The sequence below is a fragment of the Callithrix jacchus genome, chromosome 2 (genome assembly GCF_049354715.1).
Source record: "Callithrix jacchus isolate 240 chromosome 2, calJac240_pri, whole genome shotgun sequence".
In the NCBI taxonomy this organism is placed as follows: Eukaryota; Metazoa; Chordata; class Mammalia; order Primates; family Cebidae; genus Callithrix; species Callithrix jacchus.
This window is the reverse complement of record NC_133503.1, coordinates 160,955,266-160,970,876: the sequence shown is the minus strand read 5'-3', so window position 1 is coordinate 160,970,876 and position 15,611 is coordinate 160,955,266. Positions and strand designations below refer to the sequence as shown.

The window sequence follows — 15,611 nt, the reverse complement described above, 5'->3', positions numbered from 1 at the left end:
TTGTATTTTTTTTATAGAGACAGGGTCTTTCCATGTTGGCCAGGCTGGTCTCAAACTTCTGCCCTCAAGTGATCCGCCTGCCACAGCCTCCCAAAGTGCTGGGATTACAGGTGTGAGCCACTGCTTCTGGCCATAAATTTTCATTTTATTAAATCCAAGATATTTGTTCATATGCAGCAGTAAATCAGTAAGTGTTGTATGATTTAAAAGTATATACATAGTTTGTATATGTGTATTTATACAAACATATATAATCATATATGCATATATCTGACAGCAAGATAGCAAATATATTTATATATTATTATAATAAAAATGATGTGATAGTTTTAGCTATGATTTAATTTGCTTCAATATTTTAGAGAGGAAGATAAGCTTTTATGGCAGAAATTAAACTTAACTATTTGTGATAAATGAAACTAGTTTTGATAAATAATGGAAACTTGTCATATAATTTCTAATTAGTGCAGTTCAGTAAAATTAGTACAATAAGAATGTTACTTATTAGATATATTGGAAGGAAAATCAATAAATACTTGTGAGAAGTTTCATAGTTTGTGGGATACTTTCCTTTTTCAAAAATTATAGCAATGTATGGAGAATAATATATCAATACAAATGAAATAATTCAATTTAATTAAGTATGAATGTGAACCTCAAACTTAGTCAAATGTAACTGGTTAATGGGCATCAGTACAGTAGCTAATACTTATATAGTACTGACTTCATGCCCCTACTTTACATATATTAGCTTATATAATCCTCTTTCCAACTCCATGAGGTAGGTACAGGTATTAGCTCCATAAACTAAGATGTCAAGATGCTTTGTTCATGATCACACAGTTTGTAAGCTGCAAACTGATTTAACCCAGGCAGTCTAGCTCCAGTGTCTGTTGTAGTATTTTTAATTATGATACAACATCTGTCTCTTTCAATTAAAAAAAAAAGGATTTTTCTCTCGTTACTTTCAACTCTTTTCTATTACGTCCCAATCCCCTTTAGTATGTATTGATATGCTGAATAATTTTATAACTCTCTGGTGACTTCTGGTTATTAAAATTAAACTACACCTTTGCAATTACTGACAGAGAAGATGACTAAGAGGGCTCAGAATAGAGAAGCTATGGCTTGGTTCAGAAATATTTTTTCTCTTTCTTTTTTTAAGGCTTGTATTCTTTATTGAGTGAAGTGAAGATGAGGAAGAGAGAAAGAGAAATCTCTACTTTAATTTGGTATGTACTTGTGGTCTCCCTATAGGTGGTGTTGATACGAACAGGAGACAGGGAAATACTGGGTGGAAGGCATCCCGTCCCCGACAAAGGCCCCACCCTCAAGCCTGGAAACCTGCAATCTTAAATAAGAACAGGCATTCCTGTTTCCACACCCAAAAGTTGCCTTTTGGCCTGACATGCCCCTCTATCCTATACCCGTGAAAACCCCAAACTCCAGGCTCCATGAGGAGATGAACAGAAGAACAGAAAAATGGCAGAATGGCACAGCAGAGAAAATAAAAGGAATGTCAATATGCCGAGAGGAGTTCAGCTGGGGAGGTTGGAGAAGTGACTGGCCCCTGGATGGCCAAAGTCCGGGAAAAGATCATCCTCTTACTCCATCCTCTTTCCAGCTCCCCATCCATCCCGCTGAGAGCCTTCTATCTCTCAGTAAGACCCCCGCAGTTATCCTTCAAGTCTGTGTGTGACCTGATTCTCTCTGGACACCAGACAAGGACCTGGGTACCAAGAGCGCACTGAACTGGTTAACACTTAAGCCATCTGCAGATGGCAAGGTTAAAAGAGCGCACTGTAACACATACCCACCTGGGCTTCAGGAGTCGCAGGCTTCCACCCCTGGTTGCTGCTGTGTGGCCAGAACTCAGGGGTACTCACCCCAGTTCCTGCACCTTCTGTCTGCATGCTCCCTGTCTCATGAGGGGTTTGAGCATGCATGGTGAGCCACACCTCTGTCACACATCCTGCAGGGGGGTCAGGGAATGCTCTCATTTCAGTATATGTGTGATTTTCCAGTGGTAGTGTTCAGAAGTGTGTCTTTGAATGGGCTATAATTGTAAAATAAAGGGAGAAACAAATTAAAGATGTAATTTGTAACCAAACGCGAAGCAGAACTTAAAGAGTTGGAAAATTATCAGCCTGGTCATGTAAAGAATGAAAAGGCAAAGCATGTTGGGGAGAAAAAGAACCAGAATGTGGCCAAGCAACCATTTAAGGAGATTGGTATGGATGAAAAAAAAAAAAGGAAGCCAGATGCTATTCATGAAAACAATGGAAGCATGACCGCATGACCCCAGGGACATTTCAGAGAGCTTCAGGGCTGACACTTGACACTCCCATCAAAGGCCCAAAGTGCCAGGACCTTGAGGGCAGAATGAATTTTGAGTGCAGGTGGGGGAGTCCCAGGGCACATATAGGACCCCAGGCTTATTACCCAGAGCTGTCTCAGGCTCCTATTTCCCAAATTTTGGTGCAGCACTCCTCAGCTGCCCCAGTTGTGGTTCAAGAAAGTGCATGTGTGGTTTAGGCTGCTCATCCAGAAGGCACAAGCCATAAACCTTGGCAGTGTCCCCTTGGTGCTAATTCTGCAGGTTTGCAGAGTGTAAGAGCTGTGGGCACATCTTTACTTCCACATAGATTTCACAGGCTATTTCAGTCAGCCTCAAGGCCTCAGCAGTGACTTGCTGCAGGAGTGGGGCTGCCACAGAGTGTCTCCACTAGGGCAAGCCCAGCAGAACTAAGGGGTGAAGACCACCACAGACAGTTCCCACTAGGGTGGTATTTACTAGAGTCATGAGGCAGGGCTGCTCCTGAGATTCCAGATCTGTAGAGCCTTTTACATGCAATACTAGCCTGGGAGAACCACAGACACCTGACTATAACCCACAAGAATAGCAGCAAGGAATGTGTCCAGCAAAGCCATGAGGGTGGGGTCCCTCAGATCCCTGGGGATCCAATCTCCTTCCAGTACTCCTGGAAGTTGGGACGTGGAGTCAAAGAAGATTATTCTCAACCCACGATATTTAATGATTTTTGCCCTGTTGGGGTTTAGACTTAGAACCTGTTACCTTTTTCTTTCTTTCTTTCTTTCTTTTTTTTTTTTTTTTTTTGGAATGAGAATGCCTATCCAATGCCTATTACACCACTGTATTTGAAATTACATAACTTGTTTGATTTCACAGGTTCATAGCCAGAAAGTAATTTGCCTCAGGATGATTTCTAGGTGAGACCCTGGACTTTAGACTTTAAATTTCATGCTGGAATGGGTTAAGATTTGAGGCTTTGGGATATAATGAATATATTTTTTACAAGAGAAGGACATGAATTTTGAAGGGCCAGAAATGGAATAATACAGTTTCAATATGTACCCTCCAAAGTTTAGGTGTTGCTTATGTTATAGCATTAAAAGGTGGGGCCTTTAAACAGTTGTTAGGCCATGACAGTTTCTCCCTCTTGAATAGGATTAAGGCCCTTATGAAAGGCTTCATACAGTATTTGATCTCTTGCCCTTCCACCTTTTGCCATGGGAGGACACAGCATTCCTCCCCTCTAGAGAATGTAGTCCTCTCCAGACAACTGATTTTGGACTTCCCAGCCTCCAGAATTATGAAAAATAAATTTCTGTCCTTTATAAATTACTCAGTATGTGGTATTTTGTTATAGCAGCATAAATGAACTAAGACAGGTGAGAAATTATTCTGAAATTTCCCTATTACTGAAATTTCATCATAATAGCAGATTTGAATCCTTGAAAATTGTTCAAGTTTCAGTGGGTTATTGTGACTGATAAAAATTATTTTTAACATGATACTTACCCAATTGTCCATAGCACAGTCTTGTGAAAAATGTTGGCTTTGTATAAACAGAAGTTAGAGAAGAAGGGACAATTTATCTATTTTTCTTATTTTAATGATATTTGATAAAAGACTTGTGTCCCTGCATTAACAAAATTGCAAAAGATGAAATGCCTCACATTCTGAGTGGATCATATAAATCAGAAGAGACTTAGATTTTACCAACCAGAAAAATACTAGCTGCGCAGTCAGCATTGTCTCCAGAGACCTTCAGCTCCTAAGGCAATGTTCACATCTGGTAATTCCTAGTGGTGCAGCCATTTGAAAACCCTAACTTTTGCAAAATAAGGAGGTGGAGATGGAGGTGATGGTATATTGTGCCTGCTAGAGACTTATATAAAGATGGGAGTAAATGTCTTATTTGTCAGAGGACTTAAAGATAGGAAGGTATAGTGTCCACCTTAGGCATTGCCTGGAATATATGCCAGTCCCTGCAGTAACTGTTCAAGGAAGTGGAAGATTGTGCAAGATTCTGCAGAATTGTTGTGGGACTGTTTCTCTTCTTCCGCACATAACTTGTGACCTAGTTTTCGGTATTCAGTATTTTTCAGTATATTCGCTATAACTGTTTATCATTCATTTTATTTGTAACAGGGGCCCCAGAGAGTAGACACGTTTTTCCTTTGAGAAAAGGAAGGTAAAAACATGGGAGTGTAGTTTTTTCAGGAGCATTTTGCAAGTTGAGGGCCTAGTGAACTCTACTTCTCTTAGGTCTTTTCACACATCTTCTGCAAATATGATTTCTCATATCATCTGGTTGTCTATTGGGTAATTGGTGGAGCAAACACATGCATTCATACTGAAGAAATGGGTTAATGGTAGTTCTTCTTTGTCTTTCTTCAATTTGTTATTTTCTCCCAATTGGCTGGTTCTTTTTTTATGCTCTAGCTTTGTTAGTCACACTGCCATCTGTTCATACTCAGTCACCAAAGTGAGAAATGTAGAAAATCTCCTTAAGTTCTTCTTTTCTTTATGATCTCTTCTTAGTGAATAACCAAGTCTGGAGTATTTTACCAAATACTACCAAAATGTTTTCAAATATATATTTTTTTCATCCTCAATACCGCTATTTGTCATTTTTTATATATACTACTTTTTACATATACTTCTGAATAGTATCTTCACTCAGCTTTCATCCTCTTTTCACCACAAAACACAGTAAAAATGTTTTTGTCTTGATTCATTGTGCACACATGCATATGTAACTATGGTCCAGGACACTAAATCCCTTGTAACATGGGATCATCATATCCATATCATTGTTCAAGTTGCTATTTTATCCTAGAACTTCCCAGCCTGCACCCTTCTTGCCATTTACCCAGATTAACAATGTCTTCTTGTGAAAAACTCATCACATATGTGAGTGCCTCCAAAACAACTTCTTGCTCTTCTCAGACTGAGTAATGATATGAACAGAAGGCAGGGAAATACTAGGCAGAGAAGGGTGGGGTCCCTGGTGAAGCTCCACTCTCAAGCCTGGACCCATGGCACAAAGTGAGAACATGCATTCCTGTTTTCCTGATTCATTGTTGCTTTTTGGCCTGCCCCACTCCTCATCCTATACTCATAAAAACCCAAGCTTCACTGGCAGAACAGCAGAATGGCAGAGAAGGAGAGAAGAAAAGAAGTTACTGAGCATTGAAAGAAGCAGCTTGACTTCAAAAGGATGGCTTGATGGCAGGACTTTGGATAAGAGTTTAGTTAAGGATGGCTGAACTCCAGGGGAAGACTACCTTCCCTTTCCATTCCCTTTCTAGCTCCCCATCCCACTGAGAGCCACTTGTACCATTAAATAAAATCCTCCACATTCACCACTGTTTAATTCATTTGTGTAGTCTGATTTTTCCTGGTTGCCAGACAAGAGCTCAGATACCAAGAGGGCAGGTAAAAAGTTTGTCACTCTGATCCTCCACTGAGTTATTAAACACTTAAGCCATCAGAGGATGGCAAAACTAAAAGAGAACACTGTATCACACACCCTCTGGATGTTTATACTACTTTTATATACTGTTAATTTCAATTAAAGTACCATCCGTACCAGTTTTTACATTGAAAACTTTTTACTTTTTATTGTTGATATGCAATTTTTGTCTCCTTAGGAGATTTGGAGCTGAAACGAGATTGTTCCTTAACCTCCCTCATGACATGCAAGAAGGGTGTGGCTCATCTGCTCTGCTACCACTCACACTCAAACACCTTACAGGAAGGGAAGCACAAAGAATGACAAGTGCAGGAGCTGGGGTGAGTACTTTTGAACTCCAGCCCTCTGGTAGTGTCTAGGGGTAGGTGCTTGCAATTCCCAAAGCCCCAGTAGGTATGTTACAGTGCTCTTTTAGCTCTGCCATCTACATATGGCTTAAGTGTTAACTAGCTAAGTGCCCTTTTGGTACCTAGGTTCTTGTGGCAGGCCAAAAGACAACATTTGGGTGCAAACACAGGAATGCCTGTTCCATTTAGGGCCACAGGTTTCCAGGCTTGAGGGTGGGGTCTTTGCTGGGGAGCCACCCTCAAGAGCTACCCAGTATTTCTCTGCCTCTTGTCTGTACCAGAGCCACATAATATCACAAACTAGGAAATCAAGAAGTTCTAGAATTCCTGTAGTGCAACATTTTTATTTATCAGTAAGAAGACTGAGACATACTGAGGTCGACTGATTTGCCCCAAAGCAAATCATTGATGACATAAGCTAGCCTGGATTCTGCATGCTCCAATTTCTAGCCATTAATGTTTCCATTATAATATACTGCCCCTCTGGTGGGAAAATATGTTGAGCAACCATTGAAGGATAAAGGTTATTCAAATCATAAACAATGCCTAAATGCCTACTTTTAAAATTAGCACTCAGACAAACCTAATGTGGGATGGTTGTATGGATTCAAGCCCTCTTTCTTAAAGTCCCCTGTGTCCTTTCTTCAAGTTTCTCTTTCCTTTCCATGTTTGTGTTCTGTGCAGATCCCTAATTTCACTCCATTCACTTAAATCCAATTTTCTTCAGCTTTCTTTTTATTATGGTTTTTATTTGACACTCAGTGCCAAGGTGAAAGTTTTTCTAACAAATCACTGTTATTTCATGTTTTTTTTTCTTCTTCATTTGCAATGTCTAGTCAAATCCCCTTTAGAAAGCCCTTTTATTTGATGATGATAATCAATAGCTCTCATCAAGACAAAACAATTCTGATGTTTTTCATCTTTCTCACATAGATACCACTATCATTTTGATTATTTTATTCATTTTAATTGTGGTAAAAATTATATACATTAAATTTACCATTTTATCACCTTAATATAGAGTTCAGTGAATTTAAGTACATTCACTTTGTTAGGCATCTATCACCACTGCCCATTTCCAGAACTATTCTCATCTTCTCAAGCTGAAGTTTCATGTACATTAAATGGTAACTCCCATTCTTCCTTTTCTTTCACTCTTGGCAACTACCATTCTACTTTTTATCTCTATGAATTCGACTACTCTGAGTACCTCAGAAAAATGAAATCATACATTTATCTTTCGATAAATGGTATATTTCACTTAGCATAATATTTTCAAGGTTTATACATGTTGTAGTTTGTGTCAGAATTCCCTTCCTTTTTAAGGATGAATGATATTCTATTGTTATTTATATACCACATTTTGTTTATCCATTCATTAGTTGATGGACATTTGGGTTGTTTCTATCTTTTAATGTGAACAATGCTGCTATTAATATGGGTGTTTAAATATCTATTTGAGTCCCTCTTTTCAATGATTTGGGGCACATACCCAGAATTGGAATTTCTGAGCTATATGGTAATTATAATTTTAATCTTTTGATTAGCTGCCATATGGTTTTTATATAGTGGCTGTACCATTTCTCATTCTCACCAGCAGTGCATAATGATACCAATTTCTCTACATCCTCACTAATTCTTTTTGTTTTCTATTTTTTTTGATAGTAGACATTCTAATGGGTATGAATTGCTGTCTCCTTATAATTTTGATTTGCATTTCCCTGATGACTAGTGACATTAAGTATATTTTCATGTGTTTATTGACTGACATATCTTTTCTTGAGAACTCTCCATTCAAGATAGTTGCCCATTTAAAAAGTTTTTGATTGTTGTTGAGTTGTAGAAGTTCATATATTCTGCATATTTGTATCTTATCAGGTATATAATTTGCAAATATTTTCTTCCATGCCTTGGGTTGCTTTTACACTGTTTTATTTTTCTTTAGCCTATTTGAGTTTGATATGCTTTTGTACTCTGTTGATAGTATTCTTTGATGAATAAATTTTTCAAATTTTGATAAAATCCAATTGATCTCTTTATTATTTTGTTCATTGTGCTTTTGGTATCATATTCAAGAAATCTTTGCCAAATCTAGTGTTCTTAAGCTTTCCTTCTATGTTCTTTCTAAGATTTTTACAGTTTAAGTTCTTATGTTTAGATATTTGATCCATTTTGGGTTAATTTTTGTGTAAATATAAAGTAAGAGTCTAACTTATTTCATCTGCAGATATCCAGTTTTTCCAACATCTTTGTTGAGAAAAATTGTCCTTTTTTCATTAAATGGTCTTTCATTCTTGTTGAAAATCATTTCACTTTATATGTGAGGGTTTATGTCTGGGATCTCTATTCTTTCTCACTGGTCTATATGTCTGCCTTTATGCCAATACAACATTGTTTTGATTACTTGGGGTCAGTTGAGATTCCATATGAATTTTAAGATGACTTTTTCTATTTTTGCAAGAAAATGAAGTCATTGGGAGTTTGATAGGGATCACATTGAACTGTAGATTGCTTTGTATGGTATAGACATGTTAACAATATTGGCTTTCAATCCATAAACAAAAGTTGTCTTTCCATTTGTGTTTTCCTTAGTTTCTTTCAACAGTGTGTTGTAAGTTTCATCCTACGTGTCTTTCACTTTCTTGGTTAGTTTATTTCTGAGTACTTTATTTTTTATGTATATGTAAATAGAATTCTTCACTTAATTGCATTTTTGAATTGAAATTAAGAATTAAATTATATTCAAAAATTAATTTCGTTTTTGAATTAAATTTTCATTTGTTCATTACTAGTGTTCAGCAAAGCAGATAATTTTGTGTGTGGATTTTATATTCTGTAATTTTGCTGAATCATTAGTTCTAACAGTTTTTTTGTGCATAGCATCTTCAGGATTTTCTACATATAAAATTACATCATCTCTGAATAGAGATAATTTTACTTCTTGCTTTTCAACTTGGATGCCTTTTACTTATTTTTCTTGCCTAATATCTCAGGTTAGAATTTCTAATACTATATTAAATAGCAGTGGTGAAAGCAGGAATTCTTGCCTTGTTCCTGATATTAGAGGAAATATTTTCAGTCTTTTATTATTAAATATAATGTAAGTTGTGGATTCTAGCTATTACTACTTTTTAGTATTATTACATCATATCTCAATCTCCTTCAAGTTTGAAATCATGCTACAGTAAGTCTATTTCACTTAAGACGTTTTTCTAATGCAAAAGCAATTTCCTGAAATGTGTCTTCTCCCTTTTTGCAGATGTTTAGCAAGTATGAGACTAGAAAGCATTAGAGTGTGTTTGCTTCATTATAATAGCCCCGTCTCATTGTTGATGTTCCATACCTCACCTCCTCAAGGCTAATTAACTACTAGATGCCCTTTGTTCACCACCACTCCCTTCCTTCGGGTCCAAATGGGAGTATCATTTTCCTCCTTTGGATTATTTTATGTTTTATTTGGCCACACTTCAGACATACATACTTAGCTTATGTGGCATTAATTTATCCCCACTGATATACAGTAAACGTAATTTAGCACCTACATTTTGCATCCTTAGTTAAATTAAGTTTTGTGAGTGTGGCAGAGTCAGTACTTTGTAAACAGTAGGTTTCAGTAAATGTTGACTGAAGACTGGCTGAAGCCTGTGAAGTAATTTTATTATCACAGCAATTACATCTCAACAGTCATCAACAAATGCTGCTACGTAGGACAGTAGCGTTTCACAGCTGCTAATAAGTTCTGTGAGAAAACACAGCTGTTGATTATCACTGGGGATAACAAAACATTCCAGTAAGAGCAGGAGGCAGGAAAGAGAGCAAGTGCAGCGCAAAGAAAATATAGATCTGCTTCTAATTTTAGAAGTATTTTAAAGAAGATGTAACAGGAGAGCACTCAATGTTTTTAAAAGCAGCAACTGCAACCAAATTGAGCTAAAAATAAAAATTGAATCTACTTATTTTACTGTCTGAAATTCTTTATTTTAAAATCTAAATTGTAAAAACTTTGTAAAATAATTTGTTAGAACTAAAAAAAAAAACAAACTTTCAGGAGAACTAAAGTTGTGTATTATCTAAAGCTATAGAACCAGAATATCACAACCTCAAAATATTTTCTTTAAAAAAAAATCTAATTTTTTTCAAGTCACCATTGAAAAGTAACTCACAACAGTATGTAAGAACAGCAGCCTGGTTTTCCTTTTGGTAATTCAATCACTGACATAGTGAATATTTAATTTCTTAGAAAATCAACTAGACCTGCTTTGAGCCAATTCATTCTATTTAGAAGAATCAGTAACTGTCAAAAATGGCAGTTATTCCCTAATGTTGTTATTAAATTCAATGAAGCCTTCAAACACATGTTTCTAAGGAAAATAAAAGAGGAATCAGTTTGAGGATAATACGTTGAGAGTGATGCGGATGACCTGAACATTTTCATTTGCATTGCATGGTTCCAAAGCAATGATTTTTAAATGTATTTATGGAAATATTTGAGAATGAGTTTAATAATGTATTAAGCTATTGGACATTCTAAGAGCTTTTTATCTTGCTAAAGAGAAGAATTTGTAGGTGTAATTCATTTTTATAGTAACATATATCATGGGTTGCAACATTTTTAGCATTTGCTAAATGGAGCCATGTTATTACATTTGCCCAGTTTTAGAAAGGATTTGCCCCGTGTCAAACAAGTTGAGAAAGAAGAATAGAATATTACAACTATTAATAGGTGGCCTACTGATAGGGGGAGAGTCTACAAAGAAGAGAGAGTGCTTTCATTCAATCACATTTCACGGAAAATTCCAAAATGGACACAATAATTTTTCTTCCCAGAAGGTAATTGAACAAATAAACCTGATGAGTTGTCACAAAGATGGAAGTTGTACGCTGATATCTCAATGGCTGTGTTTCCTGGAAAGATGACTTTTGTGGAATAGGATTAAATCCTTCACAGCCTGAAATTGGTTACATGCAAGAGTCTTCACAGCATTCTGTGCATAAACAAGTAAATGATGCTTTATTAAAATTGTAGTACTTTTATCAATAAGCATTTTTGTTGTTCAGAGGCAATTCTATTTTTTGTTCACTTTCTGAGAAAGTGACTTATAAATGATCACTGGAGTTATGTTTTTCTGCATTAGTTTCTTGGAGAATTTTTTTTTGGTGTTTATGTTATTAAAGGGAGAAAAATAAGGTAGCATGGAATTGTTTGAGGAACCATGGGCTTTCGTATACGTTCTACTACTCTCCTGTAGGATTTTCTTGGACAAATCACTGTTCTAGCTCAGATTTCCCATGTAAAAAAAATGAAGATAATATTATTTATTCAGCTTTTTGATAGCCAACAACATTCAGTCTCTCTGCAACATTAAAAAATTTTATATAAATATATAATTTTTCAAGTAGAATGACATATGAACAACACTAATATGAGTTAGACACTCTACTAAACACAGAATATCAGCAACATAAATTGGAACTGTTATGTCGATCTTAGAGAAGCAAAGTTAGGACACAAAAGCATTAAGAAACTTGCTAAATGCCCCCTATTACACATCATTATGACAGTTCTTAATACTGAAGATACCGTTGGGCCTGAGGCATTCTCTTTGGATGGGATGGCAAATATCAGCCTTCACTGTTGAAGACTTGGCTAAAACAGGCCATAACATTCAAGTGTCGGGTTAGTGAAGGTTTTACTGTATCACTAAAGTGGAGAAACAACTTCTTTTCTCCATAAACTCCAACAGGCTGTGACAACCTAATGCTCCAGCTCTACTTTTTTCTATTCACTATTTGCTGCATTTCTTTCTTTCTAGTTCCCAAGAATATATGTATGAAACTGCATGGTGGCTTAACAGTAGACCTGAATTTTTCATTCTGCTGCAAGTGCCTTTCTTTTTGGTTCATTGTGGTGTTCCTCTTGTTACTGGACCTTTTGCAGGAAAGCTCTGGACTGCTGTAACATATTTTGAAAGGTCCATGGAAATTTCTGTTATTTTTCGTCCTGGAAGAAGTAATTTGTTACATTATTTTGGGTTAGGGAAGAGTTTATTTTAGATTGCCACCTCTATATTTAAGCAAATCTAGACATTTTGGACAAAAATGTAAATATATTGACAAATTATCAAGGAAAATAGGGTTATCCAGCATGATTTAGGCTGCAGAATCTGTACAGTGACCCTAAGGTGTGTCCTGCAGAGGATAGGGAAATGCAACTGCTGCCTTGGTCCTTGCATTGCAGCCTGTTAAGCCACTCATCACTTCACTTAGATTTTTTTTTTTTTGAGACAGAGTCTTGCTCTGTTGTCAGGCACCAGGCTGGAGTGCAGTGGCGCGATCTCGGCTCACTGCAACCTCCTCCTCCCAGGTTCAAGCAATTCTCCTGCCTCAGCCTTCCGGATAGCTGGGATTACAGGCGCATACATCACCATGCCCAGCTAATTGTTTTTTGTACTTTTTAGTAGAGACAGGGTTTCACCATGTTGGCTAGGATGGTCTCGATCTCTTGACCTCGTGATCCGCCCGCCTCGGCCTCCCAAAGTGCTGGGATTACAGGCTTGAGCCACACTTCACTTAGATTTTAAAAAGATATCTCAATAAATTCCCACTAAATGTCCACTCTTTGCTCCTTACTAGGACTTCAGTCCTAAATTCTTAGCTGCTTTCAGTGAGCTGGATTAAATGGTCATACAAAGACTTTGAAACTTCTCTGTCAAAGCATAGATTAGAACCAACTAATCTTTGCTAGTCCACATGATGCGCTTAGAAAATCCTAAGTAGCCTCATCTATGTACTCTAACAAAGGATTAGAAGGTAGGGAAACAAGGAAAGCAAGATGCCTTTTACTATTTTTTTTTTTCTGCAAAGCTTTCTCTCATTGATTACTTACCTCTCAGCCTGCCCCAGGTGATCTCTGGACCGGTCTGCCTTCATGGCATCTCTCTTCTCCCAGGAGACTGGAGCAAATGAAGCCTTTTCCAAAGTTTTTGAGGTTGCTAATGCCAAATTCTGCAAGGTCATGGCCAATGCATGTGCTGGGTATAAGTACATCTGAAAGCATTGAGTGAGTTGATGGAGACCTTCGTGATTGAGGTCAAGTTTAAAGGAAGCAGCAGCAACTGTTCAGCTCCAGCAGATTTGTGTTAAGGAAATGCAGCCTCAATTTTAGCAAATCTTTAAGATTTTTCAGAGAAACCAGAACCATAGATTTCTTTTTCAATATGAAATCTTCTATTTTAAAAAGTTGTCCTGTATGTTATGTAAAACTCTGACATAGGCCAAAGAAAACATTTGTGTCCTTGATTTGCCCAATGGAACACAAATTTGTGCCCTCTGCAATAAGAAGTGACATTTATTATCTGTTTGATGATGGGTCAGACAGTGTGCTCAGTGCCTTACAGAATTTATCCCAAAAAAGTTTTTTTCAGTGTGTTCGTATGTGTATTTGTGTGTAGGATGTTAAGATGTGTATCCTTGGCAAACTTTTCCTTTGGCTTAAGTAATGATTCTCAATTTGCATAAATTTGAGCAATTTGTACTAACTTGGTTTAATTGTCAGCTGCTCCATATAGACTACCATAACAATGATGTCTCCTAGCTCTGAAATTCATTTCCATATATTTTCTATACCATTAATTTACTGTTTAATAAAATCTATTTTGTGGCATCTCTTATAACTATTACTTTTTATATTGCTCAACTTTTCTTTAATATCTTTTTTCCCAAGCTAAATTACAAGTTCTTTTAATGAAAGAGTCACATAGACATCTTAGTCTCTTCTAGTGAAGTGTATATGTGCGAGGTAGTTTTTGACTATTTGGGTTAATATGTTTAAAGTCGGTGACTCTATTCCAAGACATCAATAGATACTTAATTTCTTAATTAAAATGTGATAATAACAGCTATCTATTGGGTTCTTAATAGTCACTGTGATAAAGGCTTAAAAAGCTCATTAGCTTGGTATTATTGGCTCTATTTTGTGGAGGCAAAAAAAAAAAAATCCTGAGGCTTGAAAAGTGTTTTGGCCATCACATATAAGTTGCAAAGTGGGTATGGACTATAATATTAAAAGCACCAAACATAGGCACTAATATTTGTGTGGAACGTATAACTGAAAAGATAAACTAGCTTCTAACCACGAGAGTATGTCATCCATAAGGTAGCAAATAGTATCATGAAGAGGATTTAAATACAGGTATTAAAAGTCTCCATCCTCAGATAAATGTGAATACTAATAAAGACTCATTATTCTGAATGCTGAGCCCAGTGCTGTAGCTATTCTCAGCTGTTTAAATATAACATTGCCTTTTCTGCAAATACCTATCTTGAAAAAATTAATTCTTTTCAAAACTAGTTGCCAGAGTTATATAAAAAAAGAACATTGGAATTAGAAGAGATTTAAAAATTTGTTTGGCCTAACCTATTCATTATTAAATGAAAGCTATACACATAGGATGAGATTTCCTTAAGTACATACTACCCAAAAATATTAGAACCAGTACTGCTTTTTCACGTAAAATAATAAAATAATAAAAACATTTTATTCTTAGAAAATGACTACAGTTTATCTTACATAGCCTGATATGGTTTAGCTCCCAAATCTCATCTCAAATTGTTGGGAGAGGGATCTAGTGGGAGGTGATTTGATCACGGGGGGCGAATTTCCCTCCTGCTGTTTTTTTGATAGTGTGTTCTCACAAGAGAGCATTTAAAAATATGTGGCGCTTCCCCCCTCCTTCTGCTCTGCCACGGTAAGACATGCTTGCTTCCTGTTTGCCTTCCACCATGATTGTAAGTTTCCTGAGGCTTCCTAGTCATGCTTCCTGTACAGCCTATGGAAATATGAGTCAATTAGACCTCTTTTCTTCATAAATTACCCAGCTTCAGGAACTTCCTTATAGCAGTGTGAGAATGAACTAAGTATGCTGGGTCCTCATCTCTTGATTGAGAGAGAAGAAATGCAAATAGTTTTCAGCAGAGAATTCTTGATCCTGATTGACAATGGTAGTTCTCTATATTCATCTGGGCCAGCTGGGTGGAGGAAGATATGGTAGATGAAGCTTGTGATAATAAAATGATGCAGGAAATATATAGTTCCTAGATTCTAGTAAATATGACTGACCTCTTCCAGAAAAAAATTGTATTTTGCTGGGTTTGATTTTTCAGCAAACAGCTAAGTGCATGACACTTGTTGCTAAAAGGAATGATGGAGATTTTTCTTCTTCTCTGATCCAATTATCATTTAATGGTTGTTTTCTGCCTGTCATACCCTGTGCCTTGAGCTTTCATCTATAGTAATCTCATGTAATCATCACCAAAAGAGAACAAAACAAAACCACCAACACAGAATCCCCAAAAAACTTTTTGAGATAAATATCATTCTCATTTCACAAATAATGATGCAGATGTAGAGATGGTAATTTTCAGTACCTGCAATTAGTAAAACAGATGCTAAAATACGTGATTCAAATTCCAGAACCCTTTC

General features: G+C 36.6%; 1 long non-coding RNA gene across 1 annotated transcript in view; it reads left to right on the top strand.

The window, feature by feature from the left end:
• Positions 1–1,163: 1,163 nt before the first annotated feature.
• The window catches only part of LOC118148911 (uncharacterized), a 70,674-nt gene continuing 56,226 nt past the window's right edge, over positions 1,164–15,611 (top strand). Inside the window, exons 1-2 of the long non-coding RNA XR_004735982.2 lie at positions 1,164–1,232; positions 5,962–6,103. This is a non-coding gene — a long non-coding RNA (uncharacterized LOC118148911). The remainder of the gene's footprint in view (positions 1,233–5,961; positions 6,104–15,611) is intronic.